Raw genomic sequence first — 18,031 nt, forward strand, 5'->3', positions numbered from 1 at the left:
CTCCACCGGGTCCTAGCCCGAAGCCTTGTCCATGGCCAATGTGTTTGCCATTGATTCAGTGGGGATCCAACCAGAACATCTGATGTCACTCAGCATGACAATGGCTAGTTCACCCAGGTTACTTCCTACGAGATGTCTCTAGGCCTTGGGCTGGGGGTCTCTGGGCTCCCGGCCTGGGAAACTCCCAGAGACTCCGATCTCCCCTGCACATCTGCAGGCCCCTGGGGATGCGGCTGGGTCTCGGCTCCTCGGGGCTCTGCAGTCAGGGGCTTCAGTTGCTTCTGGACTGGAGCCCACAATGTGCATCCTCCATTTTCGGCACTCTGCCTAGACTGAGCTGAGCTGCTCCCTTTCACACGGGTGCTCCAGCTGTAGCATGTCCGGCAGGGCTGGGGAGGGGCTTGGCTTCTTCCGCCTAGACTATGGGGTTGTGTGTGGCTGGTGCACCCGGCACATCCTGCTCTGCCTCTTCTGTCTCCTCCTTCCCAGGCAACAGCTGCTTTGGCGTCTCACAAGAGATGTGATCGGCGGTGGGCTCAGATGGCTCCTGTTAGCCTCTAGATGTCTGTAGGAGGGAAAAAGGGCAGGAACACAAATCGGAAGAACAAAACCTTCAAGCAGGGGAGTTTTCCATGGCACAACCCCCCCCACACACTTTGCTAAAGCTCATTTGCAACTTCCCTGAGAGCTGGCATTGCTTAAACACAGCCCCCCGCCCCCGCAAGCTCCGCTGCCCTGTGGGCTGGCAATGGTTGAAGGGAGTCTGGGAGAATTTCTCCTCTGCCCGCCTGGCTCCGATGACTGAGGGAATCACATGCGAGAAGCTCTGGGAATGTCGGGCTCGGTGCAGTGGGGTGAGATGTCAGACATGGAGCCCAGAGGTGGGGTTGTCCTGACTCTGCAGTAACTTCATTACAGTGAGAGGGATTTCATTGCTCAGCTACAGGGTTCTGCCCTGTAACCGTGTGTGGGGATGGGGCAGAAGTGGGGCAGTGATGCACTCATGAAAGGAGTAGGGCTAAGGGGGGGCCCGTGCTGCAGCCACTAAAACCTCTGCGTGCTGCGTTCCGGCCGGGCCGGCTCTGCCTGGCTGGGGTGGGGGCGAGGCGGCTCCATGCGCTGCCGTTCCTCTCCCCCCAGCCGCCTCGCCGCGACGACCACCACACTGGGAATCTCAGTCCCAGGTGCTGCTCTTGCCTGTAGGCTCCGTCCCCTGCAGCTCTCATTGGCCGGGAATCCTTAATCCCGCCCTGGCCATACTCCCCAGCCTGTTCCAATCCTGCTCTTGACTCCTGACTCCGGCTCCAACCCTTGGCTCCCCTCGGCTCGACCTCCACCACCCTGACCACTAGGCCCCACTGCCACTGCTCATACCACTGGGCCCAACCAACCGTGCTTTGGTGTCCGACACCAGCGATATGTAGGAGTCATTTACCTCACTGCTTTCCATGCGTATGGCCCTGCCTTTGTCACCACTGGTTTTCATCTGTCATTGTGCTGCCCAGTCACATGGCTTCATTAGATCCTTTTCAACTGCTTCAAAGTCTTCTCTATGCCTGACTAACCTACATAATTTTGTGTCATCTGTCAATATCCACCTCGTTGTTCAGTCCCGGTTCCAAATATAAGAACATAAGAAAGGCCAGACTGCACCCACTTTCCAGAAGGCTGTGGGCAGATATCAGCTCCCTGAACCGAAGGGCACTTACAGATTTATGCTCCCTTTTCTTTTGCTGCCTCTTGTTGGGAACCTTTGGATGCAGCAGCCCAAAGGCCTGAGGCCTGTCTTTGCAGTAGAGGGTCAGGACTCTTTCCCAGAAGAAGGCTTTTCTTCCAAATTGTGCTGTGTGCTGTGAGACTGGATGAGGCACTAGGCTCCAGCATGGAGTGAAGCAGGGAGGAGAAGACTCTGCTTGGGCAAGGGGCTCTGGCCATTAATGGAGTGGGGGCCCCAGGGGATTCTGGCTCTTTGCTCTTAAGGAAATAACGACTGTGGCACTTACCAGTGTCACACGCTCCTCCTGGTCTTCAAGATGCAGCAGCAGCGGGAGCAAGCAGTTGATCATTTCCTGCTGCACAATGTGTTTGTCCGGGTCCTTCACCCTGCTCACCACGTTGCCAATCAGTAAAAAGGCAGCGGAGCGCACACTGCCCCTCTCCTGGCAATGACACACAGGGAGTGGGGAAGCCCGGTCAAAGCCAGGCAGTATCAGAGCATAACGCGACAGAGTCATAATCCGCCCACTGCTCCGGTTCCCTCTGCGTTAACTGACTTGGCTCATGGGAGCAGTGAGGCCACCAGGCCAGCGCCATAGACATCTTGTGCAGAGCAGGGCCTGAGATACTGTGCAGGGCAGTGCAGCCCCATGGTGTCCCAGACGCAATTTCTGTCTGGAGAGCACCGAACCCTGGAAGATTAGGGGACAGGGAGGGAAGGCTGCTGGAGACTGGTCTGGGGAAGGGGAGAAGCAGCTGCTGGAGCCTTGCAGGGACGTGCTTCTACAAAACACAGCAGTTCTTTTGCTCTTCAGTTCCCCTGAGAGCCGGGCCATTCCCGACCCACCTCTTTCCTGCTGGGAATCTCCACCTCTTTGGGGGCTGGTGTTCTCCAGACAGCTGGTCATCTGCCCAGTGCCAGGCCCGCTCTCCCCCAGGCCAGGCTGCAGCAGGGGCTGGGAGCAGGGCGCTGAGGCTGAGGTTTGCTGAGAAGAGCTCTGACAGGGAGGTGGCTGAGCAGGAGATTCCCCACCCATGGCGGGGGCACTCCTTGGAGGCTCCATGGCAGGGCTGAGGGGCGGGAGGCAAGGGGATGGGGAGAGAGAGACAAGGGCATCAGAGGCAGGCGGAGGGGGGGGAATTGACTTATCCTGCGGTTCCAAGCCTTACATCATCAATGAAGGGGCGAAGGCTGACTGCAATGTCCTGGGAGATGGAGCCAAGCCCCTCCCCGTCGAGGAGGTAGATGATGTCTGCAGCTTTATGCATGGCCCCCATGACACACCCTCCATCCCTGTCACCGAACGTGTCCATGATCGCTGGCAGCTGGGCCCGTAACAATTGCACCTGCAGGAATGAAGAAGGCAGCTCATTACTATCCTGGGTGACAGCCTGGAGCACATGCTGGACGATCCCACTCCCACCTATGAGAAACCACGGCTGGCACAGCCCCCCAACGGGGCAGAAAGTCATTCTCCTCTCACTCTGTGCCAGCTGCTCACTGTAACCTTTGTCTTTGCTCACCCCGCCTCCCCCATTGCATCACATCTGCAATCAGGGGTCAGCTCACGGGAGCAGGGACCACGTCATGCCTTGATTCGCTCAGTAAAGCACCTCCAACATTTGAGTGCCGTGCGTTAAACAACAAGGCTTGTGTGGGGATCTCGCTCTCATTTCTGAGCTATTCGATAGACATCGGCTTCCTTGGTCCCCAGGCAATCCACGCCTCTCACCTTTGCTGGCTGGAGCACAACACTGCCAAGGCCTCGCAGACTGAGCCTACGTACAATGGGATTTTTGTCTTGGGTCCATTCCATGAGCTGCGCCTCGAGCTCTGATCTTGTCAGTGTCATCTCAATGGAAGGACTCTGGAGAAACTGAAAAGAGCCAAATCAACATCCGGTTGAGGAGCAGAGGTCTTCCTGTGGGGTCTGTTCTCTGGCAGGGCTGCCCAGAGGATTCAGGGGGCCTGGGGCAAAGCAATTTTGGGGTCCCCTTCCATAAAAAAAATTGCAATACTATACAATACTATATTGTCGTGGGGGCCCCTGTGGGGCCCGGGGCAAATTGCCCCACTTGCTCCCCCTCCATGGGCGGCCCTGGGAAAAATAAACCTTCCGCATCTCAGAACAAACCCAGTTTTGAGAAAACTTCTTTACAAGCTATCACTGGTTCTCAGCATCAACTAGTGCTAAAAGGCACTAAAGCTCATTAAAAGGGTTGGACAAATATTTTCGATTAAAACTTTTTTTGGATCGAAAACTAGGGGTTTTTAAAAAGCAGAAAAAATCACGGACAATGTCTGTTTTCCTTCAAAATTTGTTGTGTTTTTTTTTAATTGAAAAGCTGAAATTAGTCTGCCAAAACCTGAACATGGTTTGGGGTTTCAGAACTGTGTGGCCAAATATTTGTGGCTTGCTGTGTTTGATTGTTTAAAGAAACAATAAAAAAATTCTGCTTAAAAAAAAATCAAAACTTTTGAACCACCTCAGCTTGTGACCAAATGCCTGAGCCCATCCAGTCAGAGATTTTTCCAGGTTTCTGATACTCTGCTAGCTTCCTTGACTCATATCTGTCTGCATAACTTTGGGTTCATTTAGGTTAGAACATAAGAACATAAGAAAGGCCGTACCAGGTCAGACCGAAGGTCCATCCAGCCCAGTATCCCGTCTACCGACAGTGGCCAATGCCAAGTGCCCCAGAGGGAGTGAATCTAACAGGCAATGATCAAGTGATCTCTCTCCTGCCATCCATCTCCATCTACCCTCTGACAACCAGAGGCTAGAGACACCATTCCTTACCCATCCTGGCTAATAGCCATTAATGGACTTAACCTCCATGCATTTATCTGTTTCCTAGAGACTGGTTCCATGGGGTCCCTTACAAACTGGAGACGGTTACTGTGGGTTTGTCTTTAGTATAGCTTATGTACATACTCCATGAACTGAGCATTTGAGGTTGTTCCAGAATCTGGGATGAGCCTATGCTGTGAAAACTGAAATGCTCAAAATAGCACATGCATGTGAATGGACAGAGGGTGCTAAAATTAACTTAACCCAGGGGTTCTCAAACTGGGGGTCGGGACCCCTCAGGGGGTCACGAGGTTATTACTGGGGGTCGCGAGCTGTCAGTCTCCACCTCAAACCCCACTTTGCCTCCAGCATTTATAATAGTGTTAAATATATAAAAAAGTGTTTTTAATTTATAAGGGGGGGGGGTTGCACTCAGAGGTTTGCTATGTGAAAGGGGTCACCTGTACAAAAGTTTGAGAATCACTGAATTAACCCCTCTGAAGCCTCGGAGAATGCGGCGGGGGGGGGAGGGGTCTCCCTTGGTAGGGTTGGGAAGGAGGTAGGTGGTATTGCTCTTCTCATGTGATCCCTCCCCCAGTGGCTAATTTGAAATGAAGCTCCCCTCCCCTGACATGAATCTCCCTATGGCACTGAAATGAAATGTAGACTATCATTTGGCATTTGAGAAGTGAAAGGGACGGCAGCGCTAACAGAAAAGCGAACAGCTTGGCTCTTCTGCAAGCCTCAAACTGCTGAATGAGCTTTCGGGTAGGGAAGGCTGTGCCTCCCCAAACAGCCTGGCCCTGCCCCCTATCCGACCCCCACCCACTTCCTGCCCCCCGACTGCCCGCCCCCCTCAGAATCGCTCACCATCCTGCTCCTTGTCCCCTCACCGTCCCCCAGAGACCCCCCCCTACCAACCCCCCCCCGCTCCCTGACTGCCCCAACCCCTATCCACCCCCCCGCCGAATCCTGACAGACCCCTGGAACGCCCACGATCCGACTCCCCGTTCCCTGTCCCCTGACCACCCCCCAACCTCTGCCCCCTCCCTGTTCCCTGACTGTCCCCAGGACTCCCTGCCCCTTATTCAACTCCCCAGCCCGGCCCCTCACCCCTGGCTCCCCCCCTCACCCGGAGTCTCAGCGTGCCGCGTCCAGGAGCGTCCCTGGACAGTGCTGCAGTGGGGCCTGAGCTCCACCCCGCTCAGAGCCGTGTGCTAAGGGGGCGGGGCTGCGAGCTCCGGCGGGGCCTGAGGTCCCTCCGCTTGGCCCGGAGCTCGCAGCCCCACCCCCTTAGCACGCGGCTCTGAGTGGGGTGGAGCTCAGGCCCCGCTGGAGCCAAGCTGCAGCGCTCTCCAGGGACGCTACTGGACGCGGTGCCTGAGGCTCTGGGAGAGGGGTGGAGGCGGGGTTGGGCTGGGGCCGGGGAGGGAGCCTCAGCCATTCTCGGGGGGACCCCTGTGGAGCCTGAGGCAAATTGCCCCACTTGCCCCCCCCGGGTAGCCCTGTTCCCTGGACAGTCATCTTTATCAAATGGCCACTTACTCCGGTACAAAGTGTCTGGTGTGTAGGGAGCCAGTTGCTGCTCTTTCAGTTGGTTCATTCCCAGAAGTTAGACTAATGTACAATTCACAAATAAACCCCCAGGGAAAGGGGAATCTCCAGGCCCCATTGAGTGCCATGGAGCGACCCCTGGCCTTGGGGCATTGGAGAAACATCTCCTCTTGTCCAGGAGCGCCACCAGATTTTCTGCCGCCCTAGGCAGCGGAAGGTCCCGCCCCGAAATGCCGCCCCCAACAGAGGCAGCGAAAGGTCCCGCCCCTGAAATATCAACGATGACCGGGGTGGCTGAAGATCCGGCCGCCGCGGTGGCCACCCCCCAAATTCTAGTGCCCTAGGTGACCGCCTAGGTCACCTAATGGGTTGTGCCGGCCCTGCTCTTGTCACATGATCCCATCTGGCACATCCAGCCAGGGGTGATCTCACCCTGTCTCTCCCTCCCTCTCTCTGCCGTGCCCCACAGCCATCCATGTGTGGAGAGGAGCTAGCTGGCTGTAGGCTGCTGAGCTCCTGACAATGTGCCCCAGAGCCTACTGGCCTGAGCTGCTCTGCAGAAAGCCCACTTGTGCCTGTCAATTAATGAATCTCACCTCAGTGCAGAAAGTCATGGCGATATTTCTCTGCTCATCCTCCTTCTCACTCTGTACGATGGTGACGGCCTCTCTGAAAACTGCAGGGAGCTGAGGGTTCTCAAACTCGATCATGGCTCTGGAACATGGAACAGAAAGTCCCTTGTGGTTATCAAGGGGGAGAGAGAGTTCCTCTCTAGTTGCTGGGCTGAGATGGCAGCTGGAACAGAGGAATATTTCACATGGAAATCCCAGTCCCAAGAGAGACCCAATGAAGAGGAAACTTTGGGCTCCTACCTTGCAATCAGTCCAACACCCTGCAAGTAGTAATATCGGGAGGATATCATGTCCCAACCCTGCTGTAACTGGATGCCGGCAAATTCCTTCCAGTATCCGGGCATGGAGAAAAGAGTCTTCACAGCCTCCACTGACGTGCTAAAGACAAAAAAATCCCAGTGCCAGGCAACGAGATCAGCTCCAAGCATGGCAAATCGGCACAAGCCCTGGGACACACAGCATGGTCAGCAGTAGCTAGCGTCCCCGAGGATAGATCCAGTGTGATATCATGGTGCTTCCCTGCCCAATGGGCCCTGTCTACACTGCAGATTCATTGAGTTTGTAACCAGTTAGTGCCACTGTAGCTTCTTAAGCTGGTTGGTGTCATCACTCAATACGGTTGAATACTTGATTCTTTACTGTGGCAGGTAACAGGACTCAAGTGGGCATGTGGGGCCAGTTCCTTAGCTGGTGTAAGTGAGCAAAGCTGTGTCAGTTTACACCATCTGAGGTGGTGTCTGGTGCTCTGGTTTTCCCTGCAGATGGAGGCCCCTAACTGTGCCCACAGAACCAGTTGAACTGGTCCCTCTTCCTCCTGTCTGCCTGTGACGCTGACATCCTGCGGTGCCTGGCCCCATGTGCTGCTGGTGTGGCTCTGTCTGCGTTGTGGGACGGAGGTCCACAGATTTGCTCAGCAGGCCCTGATAAAAGCACTGATGCTTTGGCAGGTGGCACATGGGGATGGATGCACAAACATGACTGCTGCCTGACTGAGTAGTGAAAGCAGCTGGCCTGGGGACGGAGTCAGATGAGCGAGTGTGACTCACAAGAACACACGGCTCTCAACCCTTTCCCCTCAAGAGAGACCTGCACCGAACTGAGCCTGGGCGAACTACAGCACCCGAACAAATGATGGCCATGAACAGACCATGTGTTTAGCAGAACAAATCTGTTCCTCCTTTTCCTTTCAGTCATTACCTCAGGGGGCTGAGGCAGCTGGATCCCTCCTCGGGGCTGGATGTCTCGCTGGCCCTGTAGGTCCCTGGCAAGCGCAGCTCCATCACATACTGCACTTGCCTGACACAGAGGATGAGCATCTGGGGATACATTTCCAGGATGGCTTCTCGGTATCCCCACAGGAAAAGGACCTCGTAAATGGTCCTCATTGCCTGGAGGGGGGAAAGAATTTCAGTCAACTATCCCAATCTACCACCTGCCCCCATTGCCATTCGCTATTGTCCTTTTGTCATGTCTCAGTTCCTCCCCAGGGTATTAGAAAAGAGGATTAGCTCCTGAGAGGGGAGGAGACATTTGGAGGCTCCTGAACCGTCACCCATTCGTGGAACAGAAGCAGGATGGAGCCCTGCGGAAAGGTCAGAAGAGTTTGGATGATGTTATTCCCCATTATTTCTCTTAATGGTGCAGACCCTGTGTGACGTTATTGACATAAACTGGGACCATATAGATCATCGTTGCAACCAAGGTCCTGTAGTGGCACCCAAATCTTGTATAAAGGGGGTCAAATGGGGTGTCTAGGACAAGGTTATGGTTTACTGGTTATGATTATGCTGTCTATATGTGTGTATCAGTTTTGTAGTCGAAGTTATGAATATTGGCTCTATACTGTCTGTATGGCAAATTTATGCTGTGCTTCTGGGTGACATCCCAGACAAGCTGGGATTAGCTCTGCCTAGCCTGCTTGATGGCCCATTAAGGCCCATCAGCTATACAATGGACCCATTGAGAGAAGGCAGATACGCCTTGTACCTCAGCAAAGTATGCAGGGACTGGCCCATGTGACTCCAGACTCCATTTTGCGGTAATTTTCCACAGTAAGAACAAAGAGGTGATCTTACACCTGGAAAAGACTATATAAGGCTGATGCCTGATCTCCATCTTGTCTTCAATCCTGCTTCTTACCTCTGGAGGAACTTTGCTACAAACTGAAGCTCTGAACAAAGGACTGAATGACCCATCCCAGCTGGGGATGTATTCCAGAGACTTGATTTGAACCTGCAGTTTATTCTATCACTGCTACAAGCCTGAACCAAGAACTTTGCCATTACTGTATGTAATTGATTCCATTTAACCAATTCTAATTCTCATCTCTATCTTTTCCCTTTTATGAATAAACCTTTAGATTTTAAATTCTAAAGGATTGGCAACAGCGTGATTTGTGGGTAAGATCTGATTTGTCTATTGACCTGGGTCTGGGGCTTGGTCCTTTGGGATCAGGAGAACCTTTTTCTTTTACTGGGGTATTGGTTTTTATAACCATTTGTCCCCATAACGTGTGGCACTGGTGGTAATACTGGGAAACTGGAGCGTCTAAGGAGATTGCTTGTGAGACTTGCGGTTAGCCAGTGGGGTGAGACCGAAGTCTTAGTCTGGCTGGTTTGGTTTGCCTTAGAGGTGGAAAGACCCCGGCCTTGGGCTGTAACTGCCCTATTTGAGCAATTTGTCCTGAGTTGGCACTCTCAGTTGGGTTCCGCCAGAACCGCATTGTCACACCCTGTGCTTTGGCTTTCCAGCCGTGACTGGACAGGCATCATCACTGAATGGGGGAGCTGTTAACGAGGCACCTCAGGGATTGGCTGTTGCCCCCTCACTATTCAACTTTGTAATTAACCATCTGGAAGTAAATATAAAATCACTGCTGATAAAGTCTGTGGCTAGCACAGCTTGGAGGAGTGGTAAATAATGCTAATGATGGGGAGTTGTACAGAGCAGCCTGGATAGTTTGGTAAACTGGGATTAGTAAAACAAATGCAGTTTAATACAGCCAAAAGCCAGGCCCTGTAGCTGGGAACGGAGGCTGGTGGCCACACCTAGAGCCTAGGGAACCGTAGCCTGGAAAGCAGGGACTATGAAAAGGATTTAGGGTCATAGAGGACAAACAGCTGAACCTGAACTTCTGTGAGCTGCTTTCAGGTTAAGCCTGCAGCTTTGGGCAAGTAATTCAGACCCTGGGTCTGTGTTGGAGCAGACAGGCGTGTCTGGCTCAACAAGGCAGGGTGCTGGGGTCCCGAGCTGCCAGGGCAGGAAAGCAGGGGCAGAAGTAGTCTTGGCACATCGGCTGGCAGCTCCCAAGGGGCTTTCTGTGATCCAACCCGTCACAAGGGACAAAACACTCCAATCCCTCCCGGTGGGAGGAGCCAGGTTTGCTCTTCAAATTCTGTCCTTGGTAAATGTCCAGGTCTGGGAATGTCCCACAACAGCATTTCTAATGGGAGCTGGCTGCAGAACAATTAAACTGCTGAGAGCTCCTATGCAGGAAGGGTGGGAATTCAGTCTCTGTGTTCTGTCAGTGCAGCTAGAGCAATAGGAAAACCTCACCACTCACTGTAGCAACTGTCTACTACAAAGTACTAAAGGAGCATTTTAAGTGTAGACAGCCTGAGAGTGAGACCAGATCTACCTCCAGTTGGCACTAGGAATGCACTAGTACTGAGATTACAGCAATGACAACAGTTTAATGCTTCCAGAGTTGGCAGGATTCAAACCTATGTGGGAAGGCCCTAAGGAATTTCTAGTCCAACACCTTAACCCCTCAGCCACAACTATCTGATGGCCACTCGCTTCCCTACACTATGATTCTCTTCTCAGTGAATTATCACTTCACGTTGTTTGCTCAGACCAGCCTCCCCGGCCCACTCACTGCTGTGCGGGGCTGTAAGTGTGTCCATTGCTGGACAGCAGGAATTCCTGCCCATTTCCCTTCCGGCTGGAGCAGGATTGGAGTGTGTTTGTGTTAATGACATCGCTGTAGATTGTTGTTCGTTCCCCATCTTGACAATTCAGACAGTCCCTTTCCCATTCAGATCTCCAGCATCTCGTTCCAATAGCAGGGGTCCTATTTTCTCTGGGGCACTGACACGTTTCAGGGGCTTGGTGAGTGAACTCAGCCTTGCATTCCGTCCTTGATGGGGTGGGACAAGGGTGGTCAGTTTTATTGGGTTAGAAAGTTGGCAACCCCTAGATCCAGGGGAAACAACTCAAACACCCAACGAGGCTGGCCAGGGGCAGGACATCAGCTTTGAGGGGAGGGGGTGGCAGTGACATCATAAAAGCCTTTTGCAGGAACTCGGCCTATTGGGCAAAGGTGGTGGGGAGGGGGTGACCTCACAGAGAGACCCTGACATCAGCCGGGCAGGACAGAGGTGCAGGGCCAGGCCAGTCTCTGAGACCCCCCGCCTTTGCTGCCGCTAGTCTCCTTCACGAGGTCTCTCCTCGAGGACTGAGAGAGAATTAGGATTCATGGATGTGAGCATGAGGAGGAACCTCTGTGGAGTTTTCTCCTTTCCTACCACTGATTGTGCCAGAAAACAAACTTCCCTTTTCCAAGGTAAGAGGCTCAGAGAGGTTTGGAACCTGTTCAGTCTGATCCCCCTGGTGCAGGCAGCATTCTAGACCCAGAAAACACTGGCTTAAGGTGGCCAAATTTGGTTTCCTGCCTAGGACATTGACGCTTGGAATCCCTGGGGACATTGGGGTTTATCCTTTTTGGTTTCCCGTTTCCTCTTTCCTCCCTCCTTTCTCCTCTTCTCTTGCTTCTTTTTCCCCTTTCCCCGGCTTCCCTCCCTCTACCAAGGAGGGGTGTTTGTGGAGTGTGGATGGGGTGGGGGGTGGTCTCATTGCGGGAGGTCCTCACAAAGAGGTGGGTCCGGATCTGAGAGTAATCCCCTCTGATGGTGACCTGAGCCGTCCTTTGGGACATCTGGTGAGACCTCTCAGCCTCCTGCCCCTCAGAGTCTCAGTGCTGATTGGCCGAGCAGGGGGCTATCGCCAGCGAGGAGACTCGGGTCCTTTTGGTCTCTTTTCAAATCAGGCAAATAAGTCACAACCAATCCAATGTATGGGATTAATCTTGCTGCTTCTCTCCATTCATTCTCTTAGCAGGTCATGATTTCCTCTAATGTTCTAGGTCTTCTAAAATACTTGCTGAATAATTACTATGAACCACTGTTGGTCTGTAGCTCACTTGAGAGCACTTTATTCTGATCAGTCACAGTATGAAATTCAAGATGTCACAGATAGGGTGAAAGTCAAGAGCAGTGTTTCCTCAAATTTTTTATGTCCATATGCGGAATGAATTTTGTGATGTGCACCAATATGTGCTATTTTGTTATGTGTCCCATCACCTGTATTTTGGTGCACATCACAAAATTCATTCTGCACATGGACGGTGTGTGGCAGGGGTGAGGCTGAAGGGTTCGGAGTGTGGGAGCGGGCTGAAGTGGGGCACAGGGTTGCGGTGTGGGCTATGGGGGGGGCTGAGAATGAGGGGCTCAGGGCTAGGGCAGAGGCTTGGGGTGCAGGGGGCATGAGGGCTCTGGCTGGGGGTGTGGACTCTGGGGTGGGGCTGGGAATGAGGGGTTTGGGGTGCAGGTTGCCCCAGGGAGACAGGACTCCCTCCAGCCCTCTCTCACCACAGCAGCTCAGGGCCAGGTGAGAGGGCACCTCTCTCCTGGCTGCAGCAGCGCCGGTGGGGCTGGGCTGGGCTGGGTTTGGGCTGGGGGAGGGGACAGGATGTATTTTTCCTAAGTCAAAAGGGAGAAGGGAAGGAGTTATGCTTCAGTTTTTACCTTATATACTAAGGTCCTGTCTAATCTACAGACACTATGGGAATAAGACACCATGTCATGTGGTGACATCACAAGAGCAGAGGGTGTGAGCACCACAGCCACCGAGAGGGCAGGGGATTTATATTCAGATTGTTTCAAATGCTGCATTCGTCGGCTGACATTTAACAGCAACGCTTAGCTAACAGAATGGAGAAAGGAATTCTCTGCTAAAGATTCAACCTGCCCCTTTGGCCAACTCCGCCCCTTCCCTGAACAGAGTGTGCTCAGAACAGCACCCCCCCCACACACACACACAAGCCCACAGCTGGGCGCCCAGCACAAAGCAAGGGAGGGGGTTGCTTGTCTTGTTTTACTCTTTACTTTGCAAAAGGTTTTTTCAAAAGCATTTTCTGCCCCTGTTCCCCATGGTAAGGAAGCAGATGGTTGTGGGGAAGGGAACCTGAGAGTGGTGGAGCCAGGGCAGTGGGGGGAAGTTGTGGGAGGCTGAAGGGGGCAATGGGGAGCAATGGCTCACCCCCGTTAGCAGTGGCTGTAGCTATTGGCGAGGAAACGCCCACAGGAATGCAGGACAGTGACCGGCTCTTCGTGCAGGAGGGAGAGGGGAGAGACTGGACGGGGCAGCTGGAGCAATCAGTGGGGAGGGAGGTTCCGGGCACCCAGCCCTGCCCAGCCCCATTCCCTGCAGCCCCCTGGGGCAGTGACTTTCCTGGGAGAGGTGAGGAGCAGGGAGAGGAAAAGCCAGTTCCTGCCTCTGCCTGGTCCCTGCGCTGCTGAGGGAATGGGCTGTTCTGGGGACAGTGTCGGGGGATCCCCCAAAGTGGCTCCTTTGATTCTGCTCTTTTCTGACGTTTGGCTCAGAGACTCTGTTCCTGGGAGAGTGTAATAGCGTCTGGTGGGTTTAGTCCCGGGGGAGAGGTCGGGTCTGTGCTGTGATAATGTCACTGAGGTTTCTCCCAGCATGGCTGAGTCTAGAGTGTCTGTCTGCAGGGACAGAGCCTGGGGGAATCGGGGTGTGAAATGGACTAACACTCATTCAGAAACCTCATGAACTTCCCTTCTCGCCCTGACAGGCTGCAGAATAACGACCCCGTTTTGCTCCAGACCGTCCCATCTTCCTAGGGGCTGGGGCAGGGAAATGGCTGTGGTGGATCCAGCTCAGGTAGGGGATTTTGGGGGAGCTGCTGGGGAGGGTTGTTGTAGAGGGGGAGGGTCAGGAAACACTCACGGTGAGGTGGGGGGGGGCAGGGACTGATAAACCTGCTGGGACATGCTCAGCCTAGGCCTGGTTTATGAACAGACCCATTGGGAGCGTGTGAACATTCCCCCATTTCTGAAACTGGAAACAACCCCCTGGACGGAGCTGGGAAAACAGAGCAGAGCACTGGAGCCTGAAGCCCCTAGGCAGAGACTGCAGTGAAATATGAAGGGGAGGTGCTGGGATTCCTGTCCCTGTTCCCTGCCCAGAGCTCTGCTCCCCACCTCAGCCTGTGCCTAGTAGGTGGGTGGGAAATGAGAAGACCCCACACTCCTCTGTCTGCTGGGAGGGACAAGGAGCTCTCCCCTTCTCTCTGTTCCCTGTAGCCTCCTGGCCACTCTGAGCAGGCTGGGGTGGGATTCTGCTCTTCTGACCCTCCCAGAGCCATCCTATTGTTGTGCTTCTTCCCCCATGAATAGTGGGGCTGTGGCTGGGGCACCAGGCTCTGAGTGGGGGGCACCTGTTGTTTCAGATGCCAGTGAGCTTCGAGGAGGTGGCTGTGTATTTCACCGCAGGGCAGGGGGCTCTGCTGGACCCCGCTCAGAGAGCCCTCTACAGGGACGTCCTGCAGGAGAACTATGAGACTGTGACCTCGCTGGGTAAGGGTTCCTGTCCCCTCAGCTATGTGAAGCCACAGGGTCTGCATTTCTGCCTCTGGTCAGGTTCTTCCCTGGCCAGTTACATTAGAGGGGAATGGGTCATATATTTCACACCCCAAGTGTGAGAGAGGCGTTCACATCCATATCTCCTCCAGCAGGATAGGGGAGTCATAAACCTAATGGACATGGTACTTCATTCCTGTCCGTCCATCTTTCCTGGGGACAGAAACAGTGTATTATTCTCTCTGCATTAATTCTCACTCGCACACAGGATCTCAGTGCACCTCCCTTCCTGGGACTGGCTCCATGTGTGGGGAGGGCTCGGGGGGTTCAGACACAGCCAGGGGTTTAACACCAGAGCTGTGTGTGCCTCGGCAAGTCCCCAAGAGCCCACAGATCCTGAACACTCCCAGTAATGCTGTGACAGCTTCCCCCCACCCGCCCACCCCTCCAGACATCGGCCTCTCCCACGGGGACTCAGTGACCGTGTTCCCATCTGTTCACATCCCACAACTCAAGGGGGGGAGGGATAGCTCAGTGGTTTGAGCATTGGCCTGCTAAACCCAGGGTTGTGAGTTCAATCCTTGAGGGGGCCATTTAGGGATCAGGGGCAAAATCAGTACTTGGTCCTGCTAGTGAAGGCAGGGGGCTGGACTCAATGACCTTTCAAGGTCCCTTCCAGTTCTAGGAGATGGGATATCTCCATTAATTTATTTTGGGGGGGGAGGGATAGCTCAGTGGTTTGAGCATTGGCCTGCTAAACCCAGGGTTGTGAGTTCAATCCTTGAGGGGGCCACTTGGGGATCTGGGGCAAAATCAGTACTTGGTCCTGCTAGTGAAGGCAGGGGGCTGGACTTGATGACCTTTCAAGGTCCCTTCCAGTTCTAGGAGATGGGATATCTCCATTATTTATTTATTTTATTTTATATAACTCCCCAGCAAACCATGGGCTCAGGTGAAACTCAAAATGTGCCCTTTGTGACAAATACTCCACCAATCCTCAGTGCACTCTGCTCATACCTGATTTCACCCCCTGAGCAGGACTCCCCATTCCCAAACCTGCCCTGACCGCCCGGCTGGAGGCAGGGGAAGAGCGGTGGGTCCTGGCAGGGCCGGCTCCAGGCTTTTTGCCGCTCCAAGCAGTGAAAAAAAAAAAAAAAGCCGCGATTGGTGGCACTTCGGCGGCAGCTCTACTGCCGCCGCTGCTTCATTCTTCGGTGGCAATTTGGCGGCAGGTCCGTCCTTCCGAGAGGGACTGAGGGACCCGCCGCCGAATTGCCGCCGAAGCCCCAGATGTGCCGCCCCTTTCCATTGGCTGCCCCAAGCACCTGCTTGCTGCACTGGTGCCTGGAGCTGGCCCTGGGTCCCGGATCTCCAGGCCTCCGAGGAAAGCAACATCCCAAGAGGAACCTGCACAGGTAAGGAGTCAGTGACACTGACACAGAAACTATCCGGCAAATGAAGGAAAAATCTGAAAATCCCCCAAATGTGGTGTGAGCCCCCCTCAGTTCTGCCTCGTCTCACCCAGGTCAGGCGCTGGTCAGCAGGTGTCATATCATCATGGCAGATATCGCTCATGGCTTCCCACCCACCCTGTTCACTCAGGAGTTTTCTCCCTGACGTCACTTCCCTGGGAGTGTTTGGATGGGATGTGGAGGCAGAATCCAATTGCTCAGTCTCCCAACAGTTATTGTGTTGTGTTTTCCCTCTTTGCTACTCCCCTTTTGTCCTTTCTGCCAGCCCATGCACTGACTCCTGCCTGGACTCTCTCTCTCCCCCAGCAGGTGATGAGACAATGAGTGAGAACGAGGAGGGGAATCTGCAAGAGGAAGGTGCTGAGCAAGTGGAACTGCCGGGGAGTTTTCTGAGAAGAGCTGAAGGGAATTTTTCCCAGTACTGGGAACAGAGAAAAGCCTGGCGTAATCGGCACAGGTCACAGAGGAAGCTGGGAAACAGCCCATGGAAGAAAGTGGATGAATCCATTGAATGTGGGAGAGGAGACAATGGTCCCAAGGAAACCACAGCCCAGCAGAGAAATCACAACGAAAAGAAATCCTAGAAATGCTTGGAGTGTGGGAATGCTTGGCCTTGGAAGGGACCTTGAAGGGTCATTGAGTCCAGTCACAGCAGGACCAAGTACCGTCCGTTCCTGACAGATTTTTGCCCTAGATCTCTAAATGGCCCCCTCAAGGATTGAACTCACAACGCTGGGGGCAGGGAGGGTTTGGACTTTTTGCAGTGACTGGAGCCAGCGCCTGAGCCGGAGCCTGCCGGTGGGGGGAGAGATCCGGGGGGAAGGGCTGGGGCTGGGCAGGAAAGTGACTCTGGACCTTCAGCTCTCACAGCCCCAGGGAGGCTCCTGCCCTCAGCTCTGGGCCAGATCTGCCGCTGGGGCCAAAGCAGAGGGTTCTTTTGGTTTAGTTCTTGAGTAACCTGCGTTGAGCTGTACACTGATTGCTTATAATCACTGCAAGCCTACCTTTGCGTCGTTAATAAATGTGTGTTATATTCCCCCCCAAAACAGGGAGTTTTGCTAGATGTGCTTGGGGAACCTGCTCAGGCCAAAGGCTGGTGCATTGTCCTCTCCACTTGGAGGGAGGGGCAGACTGGGTAGTAAACTGATACCGATCAGGCTTTTGACCAGGGCAAGACGGTGCAGCGCTGGGGACCTAGGCTGTGGAGCTGGGGAGAAGTTTCATAGTACCTGCAGCTGGGTGTGTCCCTGCCTGTGTAAAGGTTTGTGTGAGTGCAGGGCCGGGAGCGATCTGCATCTTCTCACAGCAGCACAGTGTGAGAGGGAGCCCAGGCTGGTGAGACATAGGGCTCGGCGGTACCCCAGCTCCAGGTTGCACCCTGGGGGGCCTGCTCACAATAACAAATAAACTAGTGCTTCTCTCCCCAAAATAGTTCTCTAAGCACAAAGAACACCATGGAGACCAGGCCTTTAAACGTTAGGAAACATCAGAGTTAAGGTGACATGTACAAACTTTGTGCAGTGCTGTTGTGTGTGTGTATGATACAGACTCACAAGTGTGGCCTTGGGATCAATTCCCTGCCCCCCACAGCATCAATTTCCTCCAGTCTACCAAGGGAAGTGGTGCTTTCTCCATACCTTGATGAGGTGCCTTTCCAGAGTCTGCTTTGGTCCAAAACTCGCTGCCGTGCCATACAGGAGGCCTGTGGTGTGCAGAGGGGTCAGATGAGATGATCTAACCGTCTCTTCTGGCCTTAAAGTCTCCAAATCTCTGCAAAACTGAGTGTGGCACATTGAGCAGCCTCTGATGTTTCCATGGGTCGCCTGCTCGATCCCCAGCACTAACATTGAGTGTGTGGGGGTGACACAGGGGGAGCAGCTCAAACACGCAAAGGGGCTGGCCAGGGGCAGGACATTAGCCCTACAGGGCAGGGGTGGGGGTGGCAGTGACATCACAAGGGCCTTTTGCAGCACCTCTGCTGATTGGTTAAAGGAGGTCGGGAGGCGGTGATCTCACAGACCGTCCATGACAACGGCCAGGTAGGACAGGCTGCAGGGCTGGGGCGATCTCAGAGACCCCCCGGCTTTGCTGCAGGGAGTTTCCTTCTGGAGGTCTCTCCTCGAGGACTGAGAGAGAATTCTGGGTCATGTATGTGAGAGCGAGGAGCCTCTTTTCAGTGTGCTCCTTTCCCACTGCTAATTTAG

This window comes from Malaclemys terrapin, chromosome 11, assembly GCF_027887155.1.
Source record: "Malaclemys terrapin pileata isolate rMalTer1 chromosome 11, rMalTer1.hap1, whole genome shotgun sequence".
In the NCBI taxonomy this organism is placed as follows: domain Eukaryota; kingdom Metazoa; phylum Chordata; order Testudines; family Emydidae; genus Malaclemys; species Malaclemys terrapin.